We start from the raw sequence: 27,499 nt of genomic DNA on the forward strand, positions 1-27,499 counted from the left end.
GTAAATGAGCAAAGCATTTCTTAGTGAGGTCAGATCAGCTGACAACTTCTCTCTGTCACCCAACGCCCTTCCAGGGTAAAGACTTCTTTGGTACCAACTCATATGAGCTGGATGGTCAGATTGACAATTTGCCAATTAATGGGGCAAGATCGAGACTCCCATTCTTCCCACAGCTCTCCCAGTGCTGTGTCAGTGATGTCACTTCTACTGCTCTGTCTCAAGAAATCTCGTGGAAATGCCTCCTTCTTTTATTTTATTGAAATCATCGTGATTTTGTAGAGCTACAAATGCTTTAACAGTCTCTTCTCCTAAAGGTCTGAGTCTGAAGAAGCTGTGATTTACTATAAATTTTGCAGTAAAGCTCTTGGCTTTTATTTTCAGCCATAATTCAATCTTAAGCTTTCTCTGCCTTTCCCACCTGCATTGTAGACTGACTGTTGCTAGCAAAATCTATCCCAGCGTTACTTTGCCAGCTAGAACACACAGATGTAAAACTAATTAGTTTAAAAAACATGTTTTCATTTGTGTCTTGTGAATACAGTAGTCCTTAAGAATTCAACAGATTAGGAATTTTTTTGAGACTTGAATTCTGGGGTGGCACCACGTTCTTTCAGCACTGCATCTCTGTCTCAAATGGTGCAGTACCCTGGAACAGAAGTGCAGGTTGAGATTCCCAAGCCATTTTCAGTTATCTCATGGTCTTTCAGTTTTTGTCCCACTTCTCCTCTCAAGTAGGTCCTCACCTGCTGTACTCTGCTTTTCTAGTCATGACCCAAAACCCAGCACTACCAAGCACCTCAGTTCCCATCAGCAATCTCTGATCTTTTACTGAGGCAGGTTTAATAAGCTTGCTAATAATGACTTGTAGCATACTGGTTTCTCGTAGACTCAGGCCATCCCCCATTCTAGGTCTCCAAATGTGCTTGATAAATTATTTGAATTACTCTTTCAATTGCCATCTGTAGTTCCTCATAAAGAGACTGCTATTTGTCGTGCGTTGTGCCAAATCACGCAATAGTTTTTGCAAAGCCAGGGACTGTACTGAAATCACCAAACTCGTGTCACTTGTGAGCTGCAGTACAATAACAAGTTAGCTTTAAGTAGGTTACAGTTGCAGTCTTGTGAGCTGAGAATGAAGGCCTTGGAACTCTGACCTGTAAATCTCAAAAATTATGGGGAGGTACAAGAGAAGAGAATTTCATGTACCTCAAGTTTTTTAATACATATATAAAATTTTTCTTATAAATATGAATCATAAAATGAATAAAATGTCAGTGTTATGCATAAATACATATAGAAACATATGCATACTGATCTACACTCACACATACGTATGTTGTGACCTTCTCCTCCTTCCCCTTGCCTTGAACTTCCTCCTTGAATGTGTCCTAATGGTGGAGCACCGATCATCAGATCTAAAGAAATTTAGTGCTGCGTGAAACCTTGGAATAGTGACGTCTGTTAAATGTGGACAGTTTTGTTTGTCTACTGGGAAATAGCATGAACTTCCCAATTTTTTTTTTTCAAGTTTGCATTGCCCTCCTCCTCCCCACCCAAGGGAGGGTAGCTTCAGGAGAAATGGCTGCTTTCTTGCTTTCTGGTGTGGTGTAAAGTTTTCCGTCGAGAGACAATAATGTACATTCCTCTGGCAGGACGGGATGGATTTTTTTGTTTCTCTTGCTGTTGTTTATTTATAAGACATTTCCTCTTGCTTAGTGGAAGTTTGATCGTAAGAGGCTCCAGTGATTTTCCTTCCCACCTCTCCCCTCCCTAATTTCTCTGCCTCGGCACTCGCTCTGGAACAGAGCGAACTCAAAAAGCCCATCGGCGCAGGGCGCGCTTCGCAGCCAAGCCCTGCCACTCTCCAGAGACTGTGAGGTGATTCTCCTTCGTCACTGCTTGGACCAGGAACCACAGCCCTGGTGAGTGGTGAGCTCCCAGAATTTGATGTGTCAAGCCTTCTATTCTCGGGGCCGCTGCGGCGAAGCAGGAAATAAAGGTTTTTTTGTTTGGATTTTTTTTTTTTTTGGTTGTGTTTTCCCTTTTTTTTTTTTTTTTTTTTTTTTTTTTTTTAAATACAAAAACAGAATCAGCTTGGAGCGCAGAAGGAATACGGAGCTTGGAGCGCGGCGGCTGCCGAGCCGAGTGCGGGGAGCTCGGCGGAGCGGGGGGGCCGCGCCGCCCCGGTGTCCCCTCGGTGTCCCCCCGGCCACCAGCGGGGGTCAGGGCGGGCAGCGCGGCCGGGCTGCGGCGGGCGGGGGCGGTCCGGCCGGGGACACGGGGCGGGGGGGAATGTTAATCCTTCGCTTGGAGTTTCTGTCTGGCAAGTTTTCATGCCTCTGTGTTCTGAGCATTTACATTATGCTCTGAATACCTGATTGCCCAGCCAAGCAGAAAAGAAACTCTACAGTGGATGCATAGTAAAAGAAAATGCTTCTGTAGAAGCCACCTCTGGGAATAGCAAGAACTAGTTGGTTTATAGGCTGCTGGTCCTATTTGAGGGAGCGGGAAAGGTTGGATTCTTTTTTTTTCCCCTCTTTTTTAACTCTCTCGCTTCCCTTCTGTTCTCTTTGTGTCTCTACGGGAACTGGGAATCAGGAAAACAAATGTACTTTTGTAGAACTTCATATACGAAATCTTGGATGCCAAAGAACTGAGTGTCTCAGCCAACATCAAGGTACTTGGAATTATTTTCCGCTGTTGGATAGGGAAGATAAGGCTTAGAAAGCTGCAGGGATTTGCTCACGACTGCATGGGAAAGGCAGAAAAAAAAAGAAAAAAAAAAAAGAAAGAAAAAAAAAAAAGGAGTAGGATGAGCACCTCTAGCTCCAGGCCCAGATTGTCTCCTTTTGTCCTCTCCTGCCCTGCTGAACATATCACTTCTGTTAATATTTTTTTGCTGTAATGCTTAAGAAGGCCCAGGCAATGCGTGGGCTGTTCCATTCATCCCTCATCATCTTCCATATTATCTGACTTGAAGAAATGAATCATTTCTTGACTAACATTTTCTACTTCTAACAAAGTAGGCATATAAGAAACAGAGGGCAGCAGTCAAAATATTTGTATTTTGAGTTATTATCCTGTTCTTTGAAACATGTCCCTGGCAAAAGACCAAGATCTTTAATGGAATCAACATATCTCACACAGGGTATTAACTAGGCAGCATTCTTCTCACCCTTGTCTGCTTTTGAGTAGCATTTATTCAGCAGGTGTTTCAACAAGCTTATCTCTGTGATACCCAGGGAGTCAGCCCCTCTTTGACTACTGCTGGTCACCTGTGACATACAGAGAATTCTAGTCACCTTTTCCCTGGTTTTATGCCCATTCTAAGTCCTAAGAACTCTACATAGAGGCTGGTGGTAAGCAGTCCTCCACTGGGGCTGTCAGAAGCTTTGACATTGACTTCAGAACTGAGTTCAGTGTCAAGTCATATCCAGCCTGTATTAAGGCACTTGCTAATTCTTATAACTAGCAAGTAATGTAGGATTTGGTGGCTTTACTCCCTGGTAATTTTTTGCAAAGTTTTTGTTGGTTTCGATCCATGTGGGGTTGTCAGTCCCTCCCCATGCTTCAGTTTGAGCCTCAAGTTTTACTAAGCCTGAAAACTTCAAGTGGAAGACAGAACCTCAGAGTTCCATCTGGTTTTGCATTAGAACTGTAAAGAACTGAGAACTCCTCCTTTTTCATGTACAAACCCCCAGGTTGACTGCAGACGATTTTCAGCACTGAGCAGCAAGGGTTAGCTGTTTCTCTTCATTCCCTGGTGCTGCAGACCTCTCTCTGAACCTAAACTAAATCACCAGCTCTCAACAAAACCCGCAATTAAGGGCTGATCCCTTCAGTAAAGAGTATTACATACACATAGAAATAACCTTTACATACATCAAAGCCTCAATCCAAATGGTCCCAGCTTTTCACTAAATTGATGTTAAGATCCAAACTTGGCTGTTGCATCACCTTTCTGCAGTGTACTCAAAGCAGCTGACAGATCAGAACATCCCAAACTTTCAGGCAGTTCACATCACAGATAGAAACATAATGGATTTTTTTTCTCTTCTCTGAATGGGCTATACTGAACGCCCACACACACTTTTGGGTCTGATCTTTGAAGCTTATCTCTGATTTACTTTCTCCCTCCAGGCAGTGTAAGTCTGAAAGACATAAGTACTTCTGAAATGGAAAGTTCTCAAAGCACAGTGCTAAATGTCTGAAACTTCAAACTTCTGCCTGTATAACACTTGTTCTCTGGATATACTGAAGTCAAGGGCTGTCACTCTGGCATCTTTCACCAAGAAGGAAAAACAATGTTTAATCTCTTTTTTTAAGAGTCTCTGCGTTGCTCCAAACGTCTCCATGTTTAAATTATTTCATTAATTTATTTATTCTCCAGATCTCTCTGGTAGCAAAGGAACTTGGCTTTGCTGGTATTTATTTATAGTGATGTGGAAAAATTCATCAGTCTTTCTTATTATGGTATAAGCTGCTTATTGACAGTAGGCCAAGGTTATAATGGTTGGTCTGTGGTCTAAAATCATTAGGGTGAAAATCTGCAATTTCAAATCATATTCTAACTGTCTGTTTAAACACTTTAGGATGGCAAGATGATGAATTGTCGCATTAGTAGTAGCTCCTTTATCTACTGCATAATAGTTTATCATAGTTGCTTTCAAAAAAACTTTAATACTTAAGGTCATTCTTTTATACATTCACTGTTTGCTTCTAGCAGTAGCCATTTTAGTTACAGCATAGTAATCTCAAAGTGCTCTGCACACACTGCCAAGTTAAACCTCTCTCTTTTACCCATAGATAAAGTGGGAAAGTTATCTTCCTTTGCCTGATGCAAGCAAGGAGAAAATGCTATTCTTTCCCTCATGTTCAAACCACCAGTTTATGCTTTTGGGGAAGAGAATATATATTTATGTAGTAGAAAGAAAACTACTGTTTTCTGCAGAACAGTTGTTTGACGTGATATGCTTGTTGTTCTGTGAGTGTTAACTGCATCAGACAAGAACAAAGCACAGAAAAAGATGTAATGATAAAGGTAGGCAGATTCATAGGTACTGGGATGCTTCAGATGTACAAGAATTTAGGCAGTATCCAGAGACAATTTTTGCAATAAAGTACATAAAAGCAGCTGCCTTGTTTTGAGTACATTTTGTGTATTAAGGTATTCTCAATTTGTTTTCTTATTTTTATTGTAAGCCTCTCTTTTCCAAAAGTTGAACAACAGCTTGTTTTCCTGGGTAACGACATTGAAACAGCACTAATTTGCCTTCTCGTAATTCAGAAAAGAAAGTGAAACTTGATTTTGAATTAGGTCATATGATGAGGAAAGTTAGGAAACTAAAAGGGATTGCAAGTTACTGAGGTAAAGCAGCCACTAACCAGAGATATCTAATTATCAGCTGCAGTCAGTGCTTACCTCAAGGATAAAGAAATAGCAAGGTTTATGAATGGTAAGTTGAAGGGGTTTTCTTCCTGTCCTGGGCTGAGAAGGGGAATGTAGGGGTGACATTATGAGAATGGAGAGAAATGGAAAAGGCTTTAGGAGACTTGAATCTGTATCCCAGCTGCATCATTATGATATTTACCTCTGTCTATTTCTCATCCATCTGAAAAGTGGAATTTTTTTCCCCACCCTTACATGCTTAAAAATGTGTCTGGAAATACAGCATGTAGATCCCCCCCATTGCTGCTATGCTTGTTTTTTCATCTTTGCAAGCTTCAAGTTCTTGGAACCAAGGCAAGTTCCAGAGCTAGCATGGGTCTGTGCTGCTGGCAAAACAAAGCAGGTGCAAATTACGGTGGAAATGAAATAGCTGGTGCTTGGAGGCGGTGGAGTGCCCAGTTCACCTCAGGGTACATGTCTGCGTTCACAAAACATGGCTATCACGCATACCCTGATTCATTAGAAGTGTTATCCGACAAACAAGAAGCCTAATCATATTTTAGTGGGAACATTCTTATGATAAACTCAGCTTTAGTGAAACTCTGTGTATAGTGCAATTTCTTCTGGCCGTGTATATTACACAGTGAAGAAAAGCTATCCCGCTGCGTATCAGAAGGCTGTAATTTCATTTAGGGGTTCTATTGACATCATAAACTGCAAGAGCAGAGCTCAAGTGGCTATTTAAGTCATAGGAACTTCAGAGGGAAATTACTGCCTGGCAGCAACTGGCCCTCCCCACACGGGCCCCCATGAACGCACTTCATGTTTTCATCCGTCTGCCTATAAATAATAAATCTCTTCAGTGGCTTCGCAAGAGAGCGTTTCCAAAACACTGGCGTTATCTGCCACCCTCCCTGTCAGCGGCGCGTTCCCGGCAGCCGGAGAAGGAGAGGGAGCCCCAGGCCAAGGTGGGAGATGCCCGGGGATCGCCGCTGATCCCGCCGGCCCCGAGCAGCGAGAGCTGAACGCAGCCGTGCCCGCTGCCCCGGCGCTTTGCTGCCATCACAGCTGACATAGCTGACCTTTCCCACTCCTAAGCTGTAGATATGCACCCTGGCGCGTGTGAGGATAAATGCTCTGTGCCACCTGCGATACACAAGGCTACAGCACATCCCCTGTTTGTTCCCCGCCTCGCTGGAAGCGCTGCCTGCAGCCCCGGGGCAGCGCCGCTGCTGGGGATGGGTGAGAGGAGAGGGCTTGGCACTGCCCCACGTCTGTGCCCGGCAGAGCAGGGCTGACCTTCTCCGTGGTGGGACCGGCTGCACCTGAGTATTGAAAAAAAATCCCCCTTTTTTTATTTTAGCATTTAAATAATGCACAGGCAGCAGTCGCCTTGATAGAAGTTCATATATTTCATCCATATGGACTTATTTCAAGAAAAGAATAAAGGGAGCATTTGATTTTTTATCAGGAAAGCAAGGTTAACCATTCATTAGACCTTGTCAAGAAACTTCTAATTTAAGCCAGGCACTGGAAAAAAATTTAGAAGAATAATGGATAAGTTTTGTGTGCCATAGATACCCAACGTAGGCATTGTAGTTTGTCTGTCTCAAAACCAATGCATCTCAAGTTCCTGTAGATGTTTAATTTCCCTTATCCTCATCTTTTTTCCCAGATAGTAGGAAAGAACTATTTTTGTACCCAGTGTTTTCAAGACCTTGGGGTACTAGATAGGTGTTAAATGACCAGTGAGAACAAAATCACTATGTATTTTCTCTGAACTGGTTTGTCCCTTCTTACATTTAATTTAACAGAATGATGGTTTATAATGTGAACTTTTAAAAAGTGTTCAGTTATAATATTAGTATCTCCATTCTTTATAAAGGAAACTTAATTCTGCTTTTCAATCTAGCTTTTTCCCTGGAAAAGCAATTAAATCATTACCTCTACTTCTCAAATGTCACCATCTTCTGATTCCTGAGACCATGGTACAGCTTAAGGGAAATGGGAGCTTTGAAATTACATAAACAAGGTTTATATAGTTATCAGACATGGCAGTCCCTAGTAGCTCTGGAGGTAAGCTGTTCACACTTGCATTTCATCTGACTTTGAGCACTAGTGGGTCTGGATAGGCAGTTATCCTGGAGAATATGTTTTCAGTGTTCTCCATGAGTCTGCAAAAGCAGCTTACACACATGCATACATTGCAAACAAAAGTGGATTTTGAACTCCACGTTGCTGGCTCTGGGGGTAGGGTTGCAGGTGTCAGTAGCATCTGCGCTCTTTCTGCTGCTGTCCTGAGAAGCTCTAGCCAGGTCTTTTTGTGCCATTCCTCACCCCCTTCCCTGTGCTTTAGGGATTCTGAAACTTGTTATGACTGAAGTTAGTATGCTGGCTGTGTGCATGCTCCAAGAAAAAAAAAAAAATGAAGTCCACAAACTGTGGATAACAGCAGATCCCACAGTTCAGTGAAATCAAAATAGGATGTTGTATGCCAAGACACAAAGTTCTCATGGTCCTTATCTCTGTATGAAATAACTGGAAGTGGTTACAGTTTCCTTCATTTAGTATAACTGAATGTATTGAGGGCTGCGTATCTTCAGTGAGATATTAACTGCCTGATGGCATGCATCCTAATTTCAGGACGTGATGTCCTGGCATGAAGATAGAGTAGCCTATTGTCCCACTGAGTCTTGAGTGCCTGAAATCTAAAGCTATGTTACTGTGTTGGTGTCTGTCCAACAAAGATGTGTGTTCTACTTGTACCATGTGGAAAAATGAATAAAATATCTAAAGTTAAAAAACAATTCATAAACACCATATGCACATACATACTGCATGCACAACTTCTCTTTGAAAATATTACAATGGGACACCCTTCCAGATTCTGGTTGTAAAAGACTGTAACAATTTCTTCTACAGGTTTTTAGTCAAAAAATACTGCAACAGTCTGTTTTCTTTCAAATCAGCAAAAGTATAGTAGAATAGAAACTGTTCTTTAAAATGAAATATCGATCTGTCTCTCTAACATACAGTTCTTCTAAAGCTGCCGCCCTCTTAACTTGTAAGTGCCAAAAACTAATTCACACTTGGGGATACTGAGGCAGAAATTGGTGAGGTGACTAATCTAACACCATGTCCTCATGGAGCCCATCTGGCTCTGAGTTGCCTGCCATAGCTGCTGTGATTAGCTCTCCAGAAGGGCTGCTGTAGCCTGTGTGTCATGTGTGAGTGGAGGGCTCTGCAGGCCCCCAGTAATGTTGTGGGCTGCAGCTCGCTGTTAGGACCCAGAGCCTTCAGAGCAACAACACCTGGCCCTAGGGCAGAGCAGGGACTGGTCTCAGCTCTGAAGCACCAAACTTACTGTTACATGTATCTTCTGGGGAAGGCATAGTCCTTTCTGCTGAATGTCTGGCTCAACAAAAAAACCCCAAAAAAACTAAAAAAAACAAGAACAAAAAAAAAAACAAAAAAAACAAAAAAAAACAAAAAAAAACCCAAAAAACCACAGAGAGAGGCTTGAGTGCTCGTCTAGTCCCATCTCCTGTTTGCTATAGAGCAAGACCATAATTTGTTTTGCTGGCATACTGCTGCAGTGTCTTTGCAAAACCGGAGAGAAGCTGTGGCACTGGTTAAAAATGAGATAGATGACATTGCCTCAGCAGGAAAAGAGCAGAAAATATCTGACATGCTTTTTCTTCCCAAGCATAAGATCTGCATCTGGGTTTAGTATTAGATAGGATCACTGAGGAAAATTGTAGTTGGCAAATTCTACCTTTTAATGACTTTAAATGACCTGTGATGTATTAGGCTCAGCAGTGTCACTCTGTAGCTGACTTCATTGTGACATTTCCTGCTTCCACTAGAATGAGGGGTCCTGATGGTGCCACTTCATCCCTATTGCTGCTTTCAGTGTGTGGTACCCTACCATGCAGCTACAGCTGGTTTTGCTTTAAAAATATTAGTAGTCTGTCTGATATTATGTCAATGGGACTTGCTGCTCTGTAAAACGACTGCTCTGTAGAGCAAAGACACAAGTACAAGGGCAAGCTGAGTCATTGGCTGTATTTGGATGTTTTCACATCCTTTTGTGGGGAAAAGATGTATACCTGACAGGAGGAAGGCTAATTCTTCTCAGTCAATGCAAGGCAGAGGGTTTAGTGAGAAGAGATCAGATGGGCTTGAATGAATTTTGTAATTCTGAACATATCTAGGAAATAGAACTGAATGATGTATAGAGAACTTCTCTGTCAGTGTGGAAAATTAGAGATTTGAACAAGATGAGTTTAATACTGAAATGAAATGAGAAGAAGTTTATGATTAATAGGGTCTGGCAGAGACAGCGTACTTATATATAATTTTGGAGACTTAGGAAATGATCCTTGGGTAGATGTGGGTCTGGGGGCTTAAGAGGAAAGGGGAGGAGCCGGGCCCACAGGGAAGCAGAGTTCTTTTGTCTCTTTGCAGTGAAAGACCCAAAACTTTACCATAGCAGGCATAAAATGGAAGAGGTAAATCTTCCATTTTAGAAATTCAGACCATCTTTTAAAATATTTTACAAGGTGGAAAAGATAAATTAGGAGTGAATTATGTGTCGAGCTGAAACAGGATTTTGGTTCATCTCATCTTTATTCCTGCTTCTGAAGCAACTGCCATCAGTTGTTTCAGGGCAAGACATTTTCTTCTGTATACTTTCCTTCCAACTGAGCAGTACTGAATGCTGGACTAGGAGGCTAGGTTTGCTTACCCCTGTGACAATAAACCTGTGTCCTGAAAAATCACTTTGTTACAGTCATTCATAAATGGCAAGATATGCAGATAGACAAAATTTGTCTTGTCTTACATGGCTTCAGATGCAGCTCATAATCATTAAAATTACTCATTGGCCTGTGAGGAGAACATAAAGAAAATTATTTTGTGGAAAGCTAACAGAAAAGGGTAAGATTCACAGCTTACTCATTATCTTCATTCTAGGCAAACAATTATGTGTTTTATTACATTCTAAGGGACTTCAGAAACTTGGGTTGTATTCTCCCGCCAGGACATGGTGAGGTTCTATATATTTTACCTTCTACACTCTTATCTTGAAATTTTCCTTCAGAGTGAAAATTATTTCTCCTGTGAGCACCTTTATATTTTTTCCCTGTGTAAGAGAAAAGCCATGTTCCCATACTGATGTTTTCTGACTTACAATTGTCTATGTAAAGTCAGCAAACATGGAATAAGTATTTCTAATGCAGACTTTGCAATAAGCAAGTTTTATTAGAAATGGGGAAAGTGCAACTCTGGTCTTTGCCTGCCTTTCTCCAGAGTCTCATCCTAGTGCACTTCCCTTTAGGTGGCATTCCCACATTAACTTGTCTGTGACCCGAACAGCTGTTTGTGATCTATCTTCTGTCTTCTGAAATATGATGGAGAGACTTAGAAATTATACTAATTGTGGTGTCCACATCCTCTCTTCATTAAAAGTTGAAAATTGCTGTTCAAATATTTCATAATCAAAAATTAATCCCAGTCTACCTGTTCCAAATCATATATTACACCCTCTGGGAATGAATCCCAAATCCCCATTACAATTTGGATGCTCTCTCCTCTGGGTATTGATTACAAATTCTGGTTATTGTTCACATACTTTGTCATAGGGGGAATTAATCTCAAGTTCCCGTCTACTGTTCTGGGACTGAAAGCTATCTATAATTAAGATTTTTTCTATTAAATGGATATTGACAATGAGCTTTTTCGTCTACATTTTTGGGGTTGTCTTCTGGCAAGGAAACTCCGTTTGAGCTCATGGAGAAATTCTTCATGCTGAGTATTCTGACCACCAATTTTCATGCCACTGGGGGTGCAGATGCTTTGCAAGAGCTGGTGGCATAACTGGACTGTTCTCTAATGTTGATGTTGGGTAAGGAGATGCAAACATTTTCACAAAGGCTCAGCAGAGTGGAGCAAATAAACAGATGAATAAAACCAGAAGAGTTGCTTCAGAAATGTAGAGGAAGATGCGAGCGTGCAATTGTGAAGTGCTCTACAATTGCAAACCTTACGAAATCATAACAATCTAATATATGTAGAAGGGAGGAATAATTTGCTCTCCTTTTCAGCAGTGCATAGAATAAGAATGAAAATACTGTGGTGAAAGGTAGCAGTATAAAAATACCAGAGAGACAATGTATTTTTGATAGGTGAATCTGTGTTCCATCTGATTAGTTTCAGCAACTTTGACTACAAAACTAACTGCTGTTATTTCCACATACATTCAGTTATTTTCCATAGAATGATGAAAAGCAAATAGGAAAAAAAAAGAACTCTTCAATTCCATAGCTGTGTCTATCTCTGTTTCTTCACGGGCAGAAAATGGGATCAGAACAGCTCTGTTTTTCAGGGAATCTGGACTCTGGACATAGGTTTTGGTGTTTCAGACCCACCACTGCTGCTAATAGACGTGGTGTTTCCAGTGGCAACAGTTGTCTCATGCATTCTTTCACACTTCAGAAAAGATCCATGTTTCCTTTTTTCCCTCTCTTCTTTAGCAGTGGGCAGCCCTGCAACCTTTTGATCATACCGACTTTGTACATTACATGACTGAACTCAGCTATGCCAAACATCCTTTTAGTAAGTTTGACATTTGTGCCATTTGAAAAACCGGAGGGAGAGAGGAGGAGAGAGGGGGAAGAATGAATCCTGGCGGCTTCCTCCTGCCCTTTTGATTAAGAGTGCAGTAAGTCAGCAGAAGAGGTGGGACTTCTAACAAGGAGGCGGGGGTGTGAGCTGGTTGTGATCTGTGATGTATGCACAGGCATGCACATGGAGGAAAGGAAAGAAAAAGACGGAAGACAGACAGAAATTACTACCAGAAATTAAATAACTGATGTAAAGTTTCTGGTGACAGCAAAGGGACAAGATGAGACAAAGGAAAATGGCCTTTGGTACTATCCTTGAACTGGTGAGGGAGGTTCAACTTAGGAACTTCCAAGAGCCCCTTAAGACCTAATAATTTTAATTTTATAACACATATGTGTCCGTTCGCTACTTTGCACCTGCTGTTTCTGTGCATATCCTATTCTGCTATTTTCTGTTCTATGATAAATTTTGTGCAATCATTAATACTTCCAGTTTTTCTAGATTTTTTTCCCACCTCTGCTATCCCAGTCTTTGAGATGGTGCAGAGTTTATAAAACTGGAACATCTGTTCATATGTTGGCATGCAAAGGGAACAGGGACAAGGCTAATTATGTATTCTATTGTTCACAAACGAAGGAAGGGCTTTGCATAACTTCATAGCAACTTCACAGCTTGGGTATTTGGGCTTCTCTGTGTGCTTCGGACATCATCCCAACCAACACTCAATTTCAGTCTTCAGACTGAAGCTCATCTCTGCTGAGGTACATGAAGGCCTTTGTAAAAGGGAAATGCAGAGGTTTTTTACATCTTCCTTCAGTTTAATCAGTGCTGGCCTTTGCTGAAGATGTGATACTGGACAGAGTGAAATGCTGGGTTAGTGTTTTGTGATAGCTCCTCAGTAATTATTTTTTTTAAAAGAGGGAAAGAAAGGAGAAAGGAAAAGGGCTATGTGAGGAGAAATAGCAGGCCAGAATAGGCAGTAACATTGGACAGGACATTTAAAAGTCCTGAAGAAAGAGTACCAGCTGTTTTAAAGTAACTTTGCAATGATGTGTAAAGTATTTCTCTGTGTGAAAATCCATATTGATTTTCTTTTGCTTTATTTGTATAGAAATTGTTCTCAGAATAGAAAGGCTTTGACATTTTGCCTTCTCCTGTCCTTAACAAGTCATTTGTGTTGTCCCCTCCTACACACACATGTGCTCTGTCTTCTCCCTGGCTGTTGGAAAAGGATGGCACCTTGCTGCTTCATTTGGATTAATGGATAATGGTGTTGGACACCCTGCTACAACTCTGGTGGTCATGGCATCTGTGATAGGAAGGAGGACATGCTTTGGGTGGTGACAAGAGTGGTTAACACAAATGGCTGATACAGTTAATTGCCAGATGAGCTGGAGGTTATCATCGGAGTCCTTGCAGTTTTTTCCACTTGGCTTCACATACAGAAAGACAACTTTTTTTGTTGTTGTTTTTTTTTTTTTTCCTTTGGCAAAGGTTGACACAAATTATCTGACTGGTAAAATTATGTGAAAACAAGCACCTCTTGAACACTGCACATGTTAGGCCCTGTTCTTATGGTAAGATTTTATAGATGCTGTGGTGAGCAAAGCCTCGTGTGGCCAGAGAGAGAGGGAACTAGGTAGAACAGTTTTCAGTCAGAAGAACATTGACTCTTCTGCAGCAATAATCATAGAATCATAGAATGGTTTGGGTTTGAAGGGATCTCTAGATCACCTAATTGCAACACTTCTGCCACGGGCAGGGACACCTTCTACTGGACCATGTTGCTCAAAGCCCCATCGAGCCTGGTTTTCAAGGCTTTCAGGGATGGACTATCCACAATGTCTCTGGGCAACCTGTGCCACTGCCTGACTAGCCTCATCATAGAGAATCCTTCTTCATATCAATTTAAATCTATGCTCTCTCAGTTTTAAGCCATTACCCTTTGACCTATTACTTTATGCCCTTGTAAAAAGTCCCTCACCATCTTTTTTGTCAGCCCCATTTAGGGGAGAAGGCTGCTTTGAGGTCTCCACAGAGCTTCCTCTTCTCTGGGCTGAACAACCCCAGCTCTTTCAGTCTGCCATCACAGAAGTGCTCCAGCCCTCTGAGCATCTTCATGGCTCTCCTCTTGACTTGTTCCAATGGAATGGAAAACCACAGAGTCTTGTTGCTTGGTTTTCTTAGAGCACTCCCATTGTTTGTCAGGGTGCTGTCAGCTTCCCCAGATTTTCCTGCAGCAGGCCTGGCTGTTGTGGTGTCACCATCTTCCATTTCCCAGCTCCTGGTGTCAGACAGCTGTGCTTCTGAGGTGGGAGGAGGCAGCCAGCGAGGAGCTGGGAGTGTTGCTGCTCACCCCACTTGCTGTCATTGCATTGAAGAGAAATCCTACAGGACAGCCCAGGGCAGTGGGGGCAGTAGAGCCTTGCAGGAATCCTTAACTGTGGGAAAGAGGGAGAAAATGGCTCAGGGAGCCCCACCTACAAGTGGCTCTGTGCAGAAGGACTCACTGAAGCTGTATTTTTAACGCGGTTGGGTATAAATGACCCATTTTTACCTCTGCATACATCATCTGCATCATCCCTTCACTTCCTTCCTCTTTAAGTGATGTGTTATGCATAGATTTGTCATTTGCACTCCAACTGCATTTTGCATTATTACATTTTAATGATATTTGAAGTTCTTGCATACATATTTGAGTTCCTGATATAAATGAAAAAAGAGAAATAATCAGCATACTTGGTTTATCTGATGGCATAAAAATGTTCTATCATAACTTTGGCAATTTCTTGACTAAGATCAAGCACAAGATCAAATACTAAGAGAGGATCCAAGTACATCTCTCTATCTCAATGTCTCTAAAGTTAGGGTTGTTCAAAGTCAACATCTCAATTTTGCAGTTTGGTACCATGTGTACCTCAGATCAAAAATATTTAACCAACTCTCCCCCTTAAGCTCTGTAACCTGTGGTTTGGGTTAAAATGAAACAGAGGTCTGAGTGGTCCTTGACTCTCACTATTTTTTGTAAGTGAACATCTCACTTACAAACAAAGCATATTGGCTTTGTTTGAGGATGCTCTGCGTGATCCAGAGGGTCTAACCTCCTCCATCCCATATCTCATGCAGACTTACAATCTGTTATAATCTATTAGGAATCTTGAGGCTTGAGGGCAGAATTTTGTGTAGGGATAAAAGATGCTTTCATGTTGGTGCTATGGGATATTTTTTTTTTTTTTAATTCTTTCTCTCATTTTCCCTTTCATGAAAATTCATTAATCTGTGACATTTAAAGACACTGTCTGAGAGGTGTCTGGAGCAGCGGCCGGCTGCATACATCAATAGTTTCTCAGAGTCTGGCACTCTGTCAATATTTGGGGGCCTCAGTAACAGCACTTAAATGCACTGCCTGCCTGCCGTCACGCTCCTAGCGCGCCCGTGAGAGTCTGAGTGAGGGGATATTAGCACGACGAGTCCTTTCACAACTGGCAACACTTTAGAGACAAACTGCTTGGTAGGTATCTCTCCTCTTCCCTCCCCTCCTGTTTTCTGGCATGTCTGCTTTGTTTATCTGATGTGATTTATGTATTTACACACAAATATGCATCCTGTGAGGGGGCATCATAAATCCTGAGGCTAGAGGTGGTATTATGGCATTATCTATATAACAATGGAAATGGGATGAAGCTGGATTTGGACCCAGAACCAGATTAAGCTTGGGTTGACTTCTGGGCCAGTTGAGTCAGGAACAGAGTTTTATTTGGATTTCATGGTGCCAAAATCTTTAGAGTTCAGTTCCAAATAATGAGGATCTTGGACTAAAATATTACAGGAAGTGCTACTGTGGCAGTATTTCAACCAGCTCCAAACCAGAAGTGGAAAACAAGCCATTTCAAGACTTGGGTTCTATTCAAATCAAAACTGTTACAGCAGGTTCAGAATCCAGACCTTCTGTTCCTTTTTTAATCCTATCCCACTGCATAAATTGGATTTACAGCTGAATATTACTCTGGATTATCCATGAAACCTCCCTTCTCAGAGTTAAGAAAACCAGGGAAGCAAAATGCAACATTTTATTTGTTTCTCTGGTGGAATGGGAAGTACAGTAAAATAAATTTGAATTCGCAGATGTTTATTGATATCCTCCTTCCCCCTTTTGTTTGGTTGGAGCATTATGGCTAGAGAGCAATCACTGTATTTTATGATACAGCCATGATTATTTTCTCTTCACCTGTTGTGCTTTACCTCTTGCTTATTATGTTACTGGATATGGCTCTGAAACCAGGTTGTCTAGAGAAGTGAAAGGCTACGGTGCCTGGAAGTTTGCACTGGCTTTTTAGAGCTGACTTGTGGACAGAAATCAGGCCATGAAACTCTGTCTGAATCTTTCCATTTCTAGGTCTCCTCAGAATACTATTTTTTTCAACCTATTTTATGCCATATATACTAAAAGGAGATTAAGGGATGAAGACAAAGTAAGCCCCCCATTATGAACATTTTCCTGACTGAATTTTGGGACCAAATTCTTAGACAAATATATCTCAATCAGAAGGTCCCTGAAATCACTTCCTTATCTTTCCTACTTTGCAAGTCCGGTAACACTAGCCAGTGCTCCTTAGCTGTGACCTCCAGCACATCCTCCAATGCTATCTTGAGTTGACAAGTTCTTCATCCTTTTCCAATAATGTTTAAAAACCTTTTTTTCCACAAACTTCCCCTGGTAACACCTGCAAAAATTTGGCACGATAACAAAATAGACAAAATTATTGTGTCGTACCTACCTTACAAGAGTAAGTTGGCAGCAAAAATAGCTAACTACTATTTCTCAATAATTTCTTTGCTTGTTTTAGCACTGTCTCATCTGCTGCCTTTATCCTCATTTTTCCCTTACTCCGACTACAGCTGCGTCTGATCTCCATTTTCCTGTTTGTGTCCCAGAGCACCTGCAGTTATAGAGTATTTTGTCACCTATTGGAAAAAAAGGAAAACCCTGTGAAAGTTTACAGATGTTTCTGCAGAGACAGTGAGTAACAAGGGATGCATTTATCCTTGCTTCCGGCCGAGCAGCAGTGAGAAAATAAACAGGCTGAAGGCTTCTGAGCATGCTGGAGATGCATCTGGCTAGATGGCAGCAATGGCCAATAAGTGCAGTCAATCGACAGGGAGGAGGATTTATTTTTAATGACAATAATTTCTCCTTTAGTATGGTGGGGGGGACACATGTATGCTGAGGGGAGTGGTGGCCCTGCAAGTGCTGCTCTTGGGCAGAGCAGGACTGCCTTGGCACCGGCCAGCTCGGGCTGTTCTCTCTCAGCCCCTCGCAGGAGCCGTGGCTGAGGTGCAGCCTCGGGGCTGGGAAATGGCAGTGGGGTCTCCTGGAGCTGAGCAGCAGCCCCAGGGATGGAGAAAACTAGCATGAAGTTAAAGCTGCCATGGGAGTCCAGGACTCTGGGGGCACCCGTGATCAGGCCCCTAGGGCAGGAATTCTCGTCCCATGTGCTCCACAGTTCCTTCCTTCTCAGAGTGCGATTTGCGCTGCCTTTCACAGACTCAGCAGAGGAGCGCGCAAGCTCAGCGTAACCCACGCACCTTGTGAACCCAGGGAGTACATCTCAAGGCATAATGGGGAACATTTGAATTCTGTCCCGAGTGTTTCAAAAACGTGACTGACTTTATTGTCAGTGACAACCATGTATGCTCTGAGAAACCTCCCCACCCCCAGCTCCAAGTGCTCTTTGTTGAAGAGTTCATAGTATCACAGTCCTTTCTGTTTCTATGGTGTTTATTTTCCAACAAGCTCCAGTTGTCTTTCAACTAGTCAATCTGGCCTTGTGAGATGCATGGGGTCCTCAAAAGAGAGGGAGGTGCACCTGCAGTCCCACAGCTGTTTCCACCTCTCTGCAGATACTGAACTTTCATTTCCCATTCCTGCTGGTGACAACTGTGTGCCTGAAGCCCTGCACAGGGAATTTGAAGCTTGCCTATGAGGCTTTCCACTTTTTCAAGCTCTTTCAATCCAACTAGTCTTCCTTCCCTGGAGGGAAGAGAGAATTTGTCCCCAAACAATGGGGGTACAAAAGTGCTGAGGGGATCTTGGGTTTCAGGCTTCATTCATTACATGTCCCTGTTGGTTCCTGGTAGCTGTAAACGAGATGCTTTCTTTGAATGCTGAAATTGATGAAGCAAGAAAAATCCAGGCTTGCTGTCCATTCATATTTTACATCTATTAATAAGTAATTAATTAAAAAAGAAACTGATGTTCCCATGATGGGTTGCTAAATATATGCAAGTGCAACTATTGGCATTAAAAAGAGATTTGACTGCAGTTGAGGAGTTATTTATATTTTAGTAAATCATGTAGGCCCCAGTTGAGATGAGCAGTCTCATCATTGTTTTAGGCACTGCACAGACCCACTGTAGGAGGTGCATGTAACCCCAACAAGCTCAGAGACTGCAGAGACAAACTGTGAGAGACCACCATAAAGAAATCAAATAATAACTCACCTTGGGTGCAAAGATGGGGGCTGAATGAAGAAGAGAATGCAGATCCCCTGCTTCCCTATTCTTTCATTAAGTCAAGAGCTGGTTGACTCACAATTCAGCCCTTAGATTTAAATCTGGGTAAAACTGTTGAATTAAATTTTTAATTTGCTGAAAGATGCTCACCTCAGATATGGATTAACCAAGATTATGCAAGGAAAAAAAAATAAACGAAGAAGAAAATAAAAAGTTTTGGAAAGACAGAAGATTTTGTTTTGATATTTCTAAACAAGGTTTCTGGTTTTGTTTTGAGACTTAGTCAATTTTAATTGAAATATATTGAACACAAACAAAAAAACTAACCCATTTCGTTAAACACATAGGTGATTTTTGTTTGGGTTTTTTTTTCTCCTTTCCATGTTCTCAGTTTGGTCAGCTAGCCAAATAAATCAGCTATTTGCACAATTGTAGTTCTAATTAGAATGTTGGGCCCTGGGGACTTGGGCTATATATTTCAATACAGTACATATTTATAATAGCAAGTACCCTGCCTGGTACTCCATATATAATAATAGCAAGCAGTCAAGTGCACTGGGGAGATGGGGGCACTAGGGAAGACCCAGTGCCTTTTAGCTCTTCAGAATTTTACTTTCAGTGGTAGTTATATTTTGGAGGGTATTGCTTACAAGATGAAATTTGCATTTATTTGAGCAACTCACAAATGGGATTCACTGCAAAGCTATCATTAAAGGGAAACAATGCACAAGAAGGAACAAAGGATACATTCTCAGCCAAGGCTGACATGTAGACACTTTCAGAGATCCTTGATGCCATAGGAAAAATGCTGTTTTCACACTCTATCGTGACCTCCCAAAATCCTGAAAACCAAGCAGTTAGGTACAGGGGCTACTCATAAAGTGCTGTGACTGTTCAGTTGTATTTTTGATTGTTTGGAGTGTTTCTACCTTGCAAGCAGTGTAGTCATTTCTGTGATCATTCCTGTCTAGAAGCAGTTTCCTCTGTTCCAGTTCAAAGCTGCAGAGCCCATTTTCTGTGAATGGCTTCCAAGGAGGAGGACTCTGGCATCAGGTATTCCTGATGTGGTTTTTGCTTGTGCAAGTTTGGCCACTCTACTGTAGATAGCTGGTAGGAGCTGAAGGAGTCACTTGAAGTTTGGCTGTATCTTACTCTTCCGCATCCTCTTTTAACTGATCTGGTTTGGTGTTTTCTCCGTCTGCATGTGTCCATGAGCAACAAACCCATAAATTTATTCAGCCTTATAACCAAGTTAGAGAAGCTCTAATAGTAGAGGGGGAGATGTTTTCTTCCCAGAACAGCCAGTGTGGTATTCATCCTGCTTTTTCTTGCAGTACAGCCTGAGCTCTGGCACCCAGGGCACTCTGCGACCCTGCCTCCAGTGCCTCATACTGTGATTTGGCAGTGGTGATGCTCCCTCCAGGTGATTTCTCTGCAGTGTGCAGGGCCAATGCTGGTTTTGGTGCTGCTCCAGTCCCAGCTGAAGGGCTCAGGTGTACTTCTCATATGATCTTCATGTAATGAGACAGACTTCTTCCTATGAACCTGTAGTGGGTGTGTGGGGAAGGAATATGCCTTCGGATTGCTAGGCCTTGACTGCCAAGTCAAAATCTACAGAAATTACAGAATTTTCTGAGTTGGGAGGGGCGGGGCCCACAAGGATCATGGAGTCCAACTCTTAAGTGAATGGCCCACACAGGGATTAAACCCACAATCTAGGTATTACTAACACTATACTCTAACCAGCTGGCCTAATCTCAGGGTCAAGTCCTTCAAGATTAGGATCAGGCTTTCTAGTGGAGAATTCTTAAAGTTTCACTTTCCCTTGACTGAAGAGTTGTCATTGTACAATGCAGCATTCTTGGTCTGATAGTTCAGCTGCAGAATGACACCCAATTAGGCAGCCATGGATAAAATCTAGGAAATGAGACTTGACCAAGCCCTCTCTGACTCCCCACAAGTATGCTTTGATGAGGTTGGCTTTATGCAGACTTCTGGAAACTTCTTTTGACATCTGTGAGGGCCTCATATTATTTAGTCCTTACCTTCAGAAGTCTGGAGCATTACTGGACAAAACAAGGGTCTGCTCCAAGCTGTCAGATTTCTTTCTCCATTACCTCCCAGCTGCCCCATTTAATATATGGCTGATGGTGAATATCTGATGGTGAATAAAGCACTGAAACATGTTGTTGAGAGAGATGGTGGGTGCCCCATCCCTGTAAGTATTCAAGGTCAGATTGGACAGAATTCTTAGCAAGATGATCTGGTTGAAGAGAGGGGTCCCTGCTCATTTTAGGAGGGTTGGACTAGATGACCTTTAAGGAAGGACCTTTAAGGGTCCCTTCCAACTCAGGCGATTCTATGGTGATTCTATGGTAGATACCATGGGATTCAAGATAAGTGAGAATGTGGTAGGAAAAAAGGTAGATAAGATGGGTGGAGACTTGACATGGGGAGCTGAAAGTAGGCTGCATATACAGGAGGGTGGGCAGGCATTTTTCCTTAGTACATATCACAGAATCTTGCATATAGGGGTCTGCCTCTACTAGTCTTTCTTTGTTCAGGAACTCCACTGTTAGATTCCAGTGGTCCTAGCACACAACCCAAACATTCCCATGAAAAAGAAACACAAGTCCTCCTGATGTTGCTGCCAGTGACCTGGGGTACAAAATTGTGGAGAAGTGAAATTTTTATTTCTGGTTGTTACTGTTCTCTTTGTGCGCTTACTGCTACAGTACCAAGCAAAGGTTTGTCTAGACCAGAGCTCAGGGCTACTTATTTTCCTCATAATCCATTTCCTTTTGCCAACAGCAGTGGCTTATGTGGCTAAGTCAGAAGGGAATGCTCCCATCACAGGCAGCCTCTTTTCTATGATCTTCATTAAGCTTTGGGCCATTAACTCAAGATACGTGATTATTTTGTTTGTTCGAACAGCAAGACAAGCAGAGTCTCCTCTGAGTGTTTCTTTCAAGCAAACCAGCATGACTGAAAACTGGGAGCTTGCCAGAAAGCGTTACGTGAGATAGTAGTGGCAGGTTCATCTTAGTGTGGGCGGAGAGGGAGCGATGTACCCTCTCTTTTACTACTTCAAACATGCAGTGTCCATATGCCATAGTTGAGTTGGTTTATGGATGGAGAATGAAGGATACTACTCCATCTCCTTCATGCAAACACTGTGAGTGCTGTGGAATATAGAATCCTAGGGATATGAGTATCAGCTGTTGCTGCAGTCCGAACACACAGCATCAGCATGCAGTATGCTATAGACAGTACCGTTTTCCTCCTTTAGTGTTAGTACACAGAGCCAAATACTAAAAGGGGGGTGGGTGGGTCACATGATGAAATTAATACCATTAATTATTTAGAAACAATCAAAGGAAATACAAGACATCTGGCTTTAAGCCCAAACAACTCATGGCACTGCTGTTGCCTTGTAACCTCATCAGCTCTCAGTCCAGTCATCTCTCTTCTTTCATTATGAGCACAGGAGATGCTTCCCCCCTACTCCCCCTTCCCCACCCCTCTTTCCTGCCTTATTTCTGGCAGCTTGGAACACAGATCACAAGACTGAACTATATAGTTTACTGATTTTGTGTGTATAAACCCTGATTAGTTCTGTGGTGAAAAGGCACCCCCCCCCCCCCCCCCCCATCCCCATGCTATACAACAGTGTTTGATTAGCAATGTGTTGCAGACATAGGTCACTTTTTTTTCTCCTCATCCTGATATTGGGGAGTAGCTGCTGTAGGAGGAAAAGGCACTGTTGGTGCTGTAGTGCTAAAAGTCATCAAGCACACGTGTTGCAGTAGGCTGTGCACAACATGCAGTGAGAGACAGTTCCTGCCCTGAAGAGGAGAAGATCTACGTAGGCAAAAAACTGGAGCAGAGCAAACATCACAGCAAATGGAGGCATTGTGCCCATGATTCTGCAAGAGGACTGTGGCAGACCCAGTCCATTGGCCTTGGCATTCACCTCCCCCTGGCTGAAGCCAGTGGTCTTATCCTTCGTAGCCATGGCCCGGCATTTTTCCATCAGAATGATCTTTCAGTGCTTTTTCTTGAAATGAAAATTTTCTTGGGGAATAACTGTTTTACCCAAGAAAAGTCAAATAAGTATTTGCCAACTGCTGGTTCTGAAAGACTCATTACTCTTTTTTCCCCCCTCCTTTTTCCAGGTAGTTGAAGAAAAAATTCTGTTTTGATTCTCTGAGAGGTGTATTTTTTTTTTTTTGTGGAAAGCCCTTCTCATGAGGAAAAAAGACACACTTCACTGATTCTTCCAGCTCAAGAATAGAACATTTTGGGGTCCTTTTCCCTCAAGTGATTATATCATCATGATAAGATAGTTCCATATTCTCTTCAGCTCAGTCTTTCTTAGTATAGATGATTTAATGCAGTTTTATGATGAGGGTCTCATCTTCCATAGGCAAATTAGTACATACAACTTCCTGAAATGTTTTTATTGGGGCAAAGCAAAGTTTTTGTTGGTCATTCTACTTTTCTGTGTGTTGGCCAATGTGGGCCCATTTGATGGCTCAAATGCTGATGTATTGAAGTCATTCTCATTACATCTTTGTCTGTGGAGAAGCACTTTCATTTTCTTTCTTTTCTTGCTTTAATCCGAAAAGCATAGATTCACTGACTGTTCTCTTAATGGTTGTTGGGACTTGCCTTAACGAGCTCTTATTTTATGAAAAGGCACTGAGACTTCTGTCACAGTAAGCATCTCCTGGCGGTCTTTACTTGCTCTTGACTATTATTTTGAAGATGCATATTCCCAATTATCTGTGAAAAAGTATTGAAATATGCTTTCTTGGTTCTGGGAAGCTTGCTTTATACTCCTGCTCTCTATTATTTGTAGTATTCCATAGCCTACTCTTGTCCTCAGGAAATGATGGCATCAGTTGAACATATTGGGTGTGATTTTTTGAAATATGCAGTTACCCACATTTGGTTCTTTCTGCATTCAATGTGTGTTAACACTACCTTCAACAAAGGCAGAGTTAGACCGATGCAGAAGGCTTTAAAAACTGAAAATGAAACCCACCTCTTGCACTCTGGGCTATTTGCAGGCAAGAACATATGTTATGAATGCTTCTGCTGCTTTTCAGGGTGTTTGTTAAAGGTGCTTAGACTCTTCTCTCAGTAATGGAGTAATTAGTTTTGATGCTATGATAGATTTGTTTCTTTTATATTGGCCCTTTAAGTTTACCACGTAAAGGTATTTTATCTCCTGGAACTAAATGTAAACAAAAATTCTAATAAACTAAAAAACCCCAAACAAACAAACAAAAAAACTGCTGGTTAAAAAATGCCACAACCTCTTAGATGAAGCTGTTCCAAGGTTTTGTTTATTTGTTTCCTTATACTAAAGCCAGTAATTTTTATTTTGTTTTCCTTAGATGTAGTCATTAAGTACAGTTTCTTGTTTACATAAAACTTACAGTTTTATTTTCCTTTTTTCTTCTCTCCTTTCTCTTTTCCCTTTTCTGACATCTGCATCACATGTTGATATCAAGAGCAGCAGTGGTTGGCAGTTTTCCTCAACTTTGCGAGAGAGAGAGAGATTGTGTTGGAATGAAACCTTGCTCTGCGTACAGCCTGCTTGAGATGCAGCACTGAAAGGTATAATCTCATTTTCTGTCTTGAAACCAGAGATGAAAACCACAAACAGGTAGAAATCTCGGTGCCAAACCACCTGTTGAGTTGCAGCCGAAAAGCCTTTGGCAATACTTTCCTCACTGTATCCAGTTGGAACAGTTACATGGCTGATTCCCACAGTATCTGTCTGTACCTGCGAGTTTGGTAAAGAGGCTAATTCATTGGAGAAGATTGGGATTGAAATTCATTTAGAGCTAGCATGGCAAAGAATCTTCTGCTATTAGTCTTCCTTTTTGCCTGGAGTAGCATGCATTGCTCGTACAACTCAGTTCAGCATTGAAAATACCAATCCTGAAGTCACATGCTGTGTATTAGAGAGAAAAATGAGATTTGTTGAAACAGCTTTGTGTGGAGTCCAGATCTGCAATAGCATGATATCCTAGAGGTCACAATTGAGGTGACTGGATGAAACTGTGAAGACAAAAGTTGTGAAATACCCTGCCGGCAGCATCAGTGCTTCATCTTTTGAGGGTATTACAATTCAGAAAACCACTTGAAATCAAGTTAAAATGCTATCCTTGAACTGCTACACATATGCTCCCTGTGACATACGCATTACAGAAACAGCCACTGTGTTTTAGTATGGCATTACAATTTTGGACTCCACCCACAAAAATTAATAACATTCTTCAAACAAGAGTGATGTAGGATGCTGACACATTTACGCCCATATGTTCTTGGACTTGTGTCCTCCAGTGCATGAGAGAACTAGAAATCCCATAATTTTTCTTATTTCCTGTAAAGCCATGCTGGTAAACTAGTAGAATATAAGTGCTGGCAGGCTGGCAGGGTTTGGACCATGAATAGATGAACAGTAGAGCCATATTTTATACTTTTACATGCTCTTATATGTCCTATTCTGTTAGTGGTACTAGTTGACTTTCATGGGTTTGCACAACCATAATTTAGAACAGATTTGGGCCACACTATTTATATTTGTGCAGATTGCCTCATGTTTGTGAAACAATTATTTCCTGTGGATCTGTAGCATTGTCCAGTGTTGCGAAATGCTTTCATATGTATATATGACTGGTTAAAACATGAAATGTGTTTTGAAGCAACATGACAAAGAGCAGTAAAATCTGCACAGTAACTGAGCTTTACTTGGCTGTCCATATAATGTCCAATTAATGCGGTTACTGTGCTCTGAAGTCTCTCCAAGGCTGAATAAGACATGCTGTGGCCTTGTAAAAGATGCAGTTTTTCCCTGAATTTTCTAAAGATTTCCGTTACAGATGCTACAATGACATGAGGACAGTGTAATCTGTATCTTTAGTAGCAGTAACAATGCAGGGTGTGAAGTATATCCCCAAAATCTGAAGGTGTGAATTCTAACCCATCAGCGAGCTGTGTGAGAATTCTATAGAGTAAAACCTAATTCTGTGCTGAAGAGGAGCACTGTGAACACCCAGCATAAAATAGAAGATGTTCTGTTCTCTACTGCACTGTCTTGAGCCAAACTTGGGATCTAAAAGCCAAGCGAGGTTCTTTCATCACCAGTCATAAAGATGCTGTAAGTCAGATTGTCCCCTCAGGCTATATTTTGACAATGTAGTAAATTGAGCTTTGGGAACTTTCTACCAGATCGAGAACTCTGTCACCTCAAAATGCAAAGCACGGATCCATTATAAATTCTCTGATGCAGTTTTAAAAATATATTTTGATGTGTTGACTTCTAGCAGCAAGCTCTGTGCCTTATCTGATACCTTTTGTTCCTTGCTGCTAGCGTTAACACATAGAAGGGCTGGCAGAAATGGCATCTCGTGCCCTCACGTGATCCAGGTGAAGTCTGTACTGTGGAGTTATAAATTAGTGCAGTCTGTTAAAGTTTCAATGATAAAGCACCATCAACTCAGTTACTTCCCTGCATTTTGTTGTCTTTTGATTCTTCCCTTAGTCCTGGAAGGTGGCATAGGCATCAGGAAGTACAAAACTTGATTTATGTTACAAATGGAATCAGAAAATATCATGGATTTTTTATATGTGTACCAGCACTTCCAATCCCAAGAATTGTGTTGAGAAGAGTGAAAAAAACCTAAGTGCTGTTTCTTGCACAAAATGAAGACAGGGCGCTACAGAAAAAGTACATGGCCAAATTCCTTTTTACCTAAACTGTAGAGAAACTAATGAACAGAGAAAACTTCAGAGTTTTGATCTGAGGATGAGTTTGGCCAATATTAAAATTTGTCTAAAATTCTTATTGTTTTCTTCTGCCGTCCTTCCCTTTGCTTTTCTCTGCTGTGTGATGAATGTACCATGTCCACATCTTGTGACTGTAGCTTTGTGTTTAAAGCCACACTAGCACAATGAATGTCTTTAGTAAATTATATTTCGGAATTCTTACAGGGAATGTGCAGTCTGGAAAGGCAGAGCTGATTGCAAAATCTTCAATTTCAGAAATGTTCTGTATTTGAATGTATATGGTTTCCTTGACCTTAGTGTGCCAGAATGATTCTCAATCTCAGGATCTTGGTGTCTTGGAAAGAATAGGGGAAGTGGAGAGAAGAACTTTATAATGAAATTTTTGACACTGATGTGTTTAAAACTTATTGTTTCCTGGAGTTTTAAGGAGTTTTCAATTTGTTTTCCTTCCCTCTCTAACCTAATTAATTTTTAGGGATATGCCCAGGAATGCAATTTATAAGACAAATTAATTACATTAGAAGTTACTGTCATGGTATAAGCCCCCTTGTTTAGGGTAAATTTAAAATGTTTCTGTCTTCTTTCCATCTATAAATACTGATCTACCAGTGACAGTCTGTTTTCTTTATTTTTTGGAAAATTTTGTTGTCAGTGGTGAAAATAGAAAAAACATGGAATTTAAAAAGGGGAATCATTGCTGTAATTCAGCTGTGGCTAGCAAAAACCTTCTGAAGTGGCACTAGCAGAGAGGTAGGGCTCTTTGCTTAGACTGTTTTGTCCTTAAAAATAGCTTTTTGTAGAAAAGAGTCAAATAAAAACTAATGTACAAGTCAACAGTTTTCCATTTACTGTAAAATGAAAACATTCACCCTCAAGAAAAAAGTTTTAGGAAGGAAAAGCACATACCAGTTGCATTGCTCTGTTCAGGACTGTCCCAGCTGCAGTGTTTGTATTGGTGAAGCTCCTTAACCTTTTGAAGCCCATGGATCCTTGTACTTTACAGCCTTTTTTTCATATCCATGCAATCTACTGACTTCAGCAAGGTAGTACACATATTAAAACATTTACCCTGGGCTTCCAGGGCTGTGCATTCTTTTCTGAAAGATTCAGGAAAGACGAGGGATAATTGCTGCTTCTGGTAAAAGCAGTAGGCATTTTGAGAGCAGGAGC

General features: G+C 41.5%; 1 protein-coding gene across 3 annotated transcripts in view; it reads left to right on the top strand.

Moving 5' to 3' along the window:
- The window catches only part of ZBTB20 (zinc finger and BTB domain containing 20), a 474,982-nt gene that overhangs the window by 287,707 nt on the left and 159,776 nt on the right, over window positions 1-27,499 (top strand). For all 3 annotated transcript variants that reach the window (XM_071433329.1, XM_071433328.1, XM_071433331.1), the window contains one exon: window positions 24,051-24,151. The gene's annotated coding sequence lies outside the window, so the exon portion shown is untranslated. The remainder of the gene's footprint in view (window positions 1-24,050; window positions 24,152-27,499) is intronic.

This window comes from Agelaius tricolor, unplaced genomic scaffold (genome assembly GCF_023055355.1).
Source record: "Agelaius tricolor isolate 1412-34295 unplaced genomic scaffold, bAgeTri1.0.p SCAF_9, whole genome shotgun sequence".
In the NCBI taxonomy this organism is placed as follows: Eukaryota; Metazoa; Chordata; class Aves; order Passeriformes; family Icteridae; genus Agelaius; species Agelaius tricolor.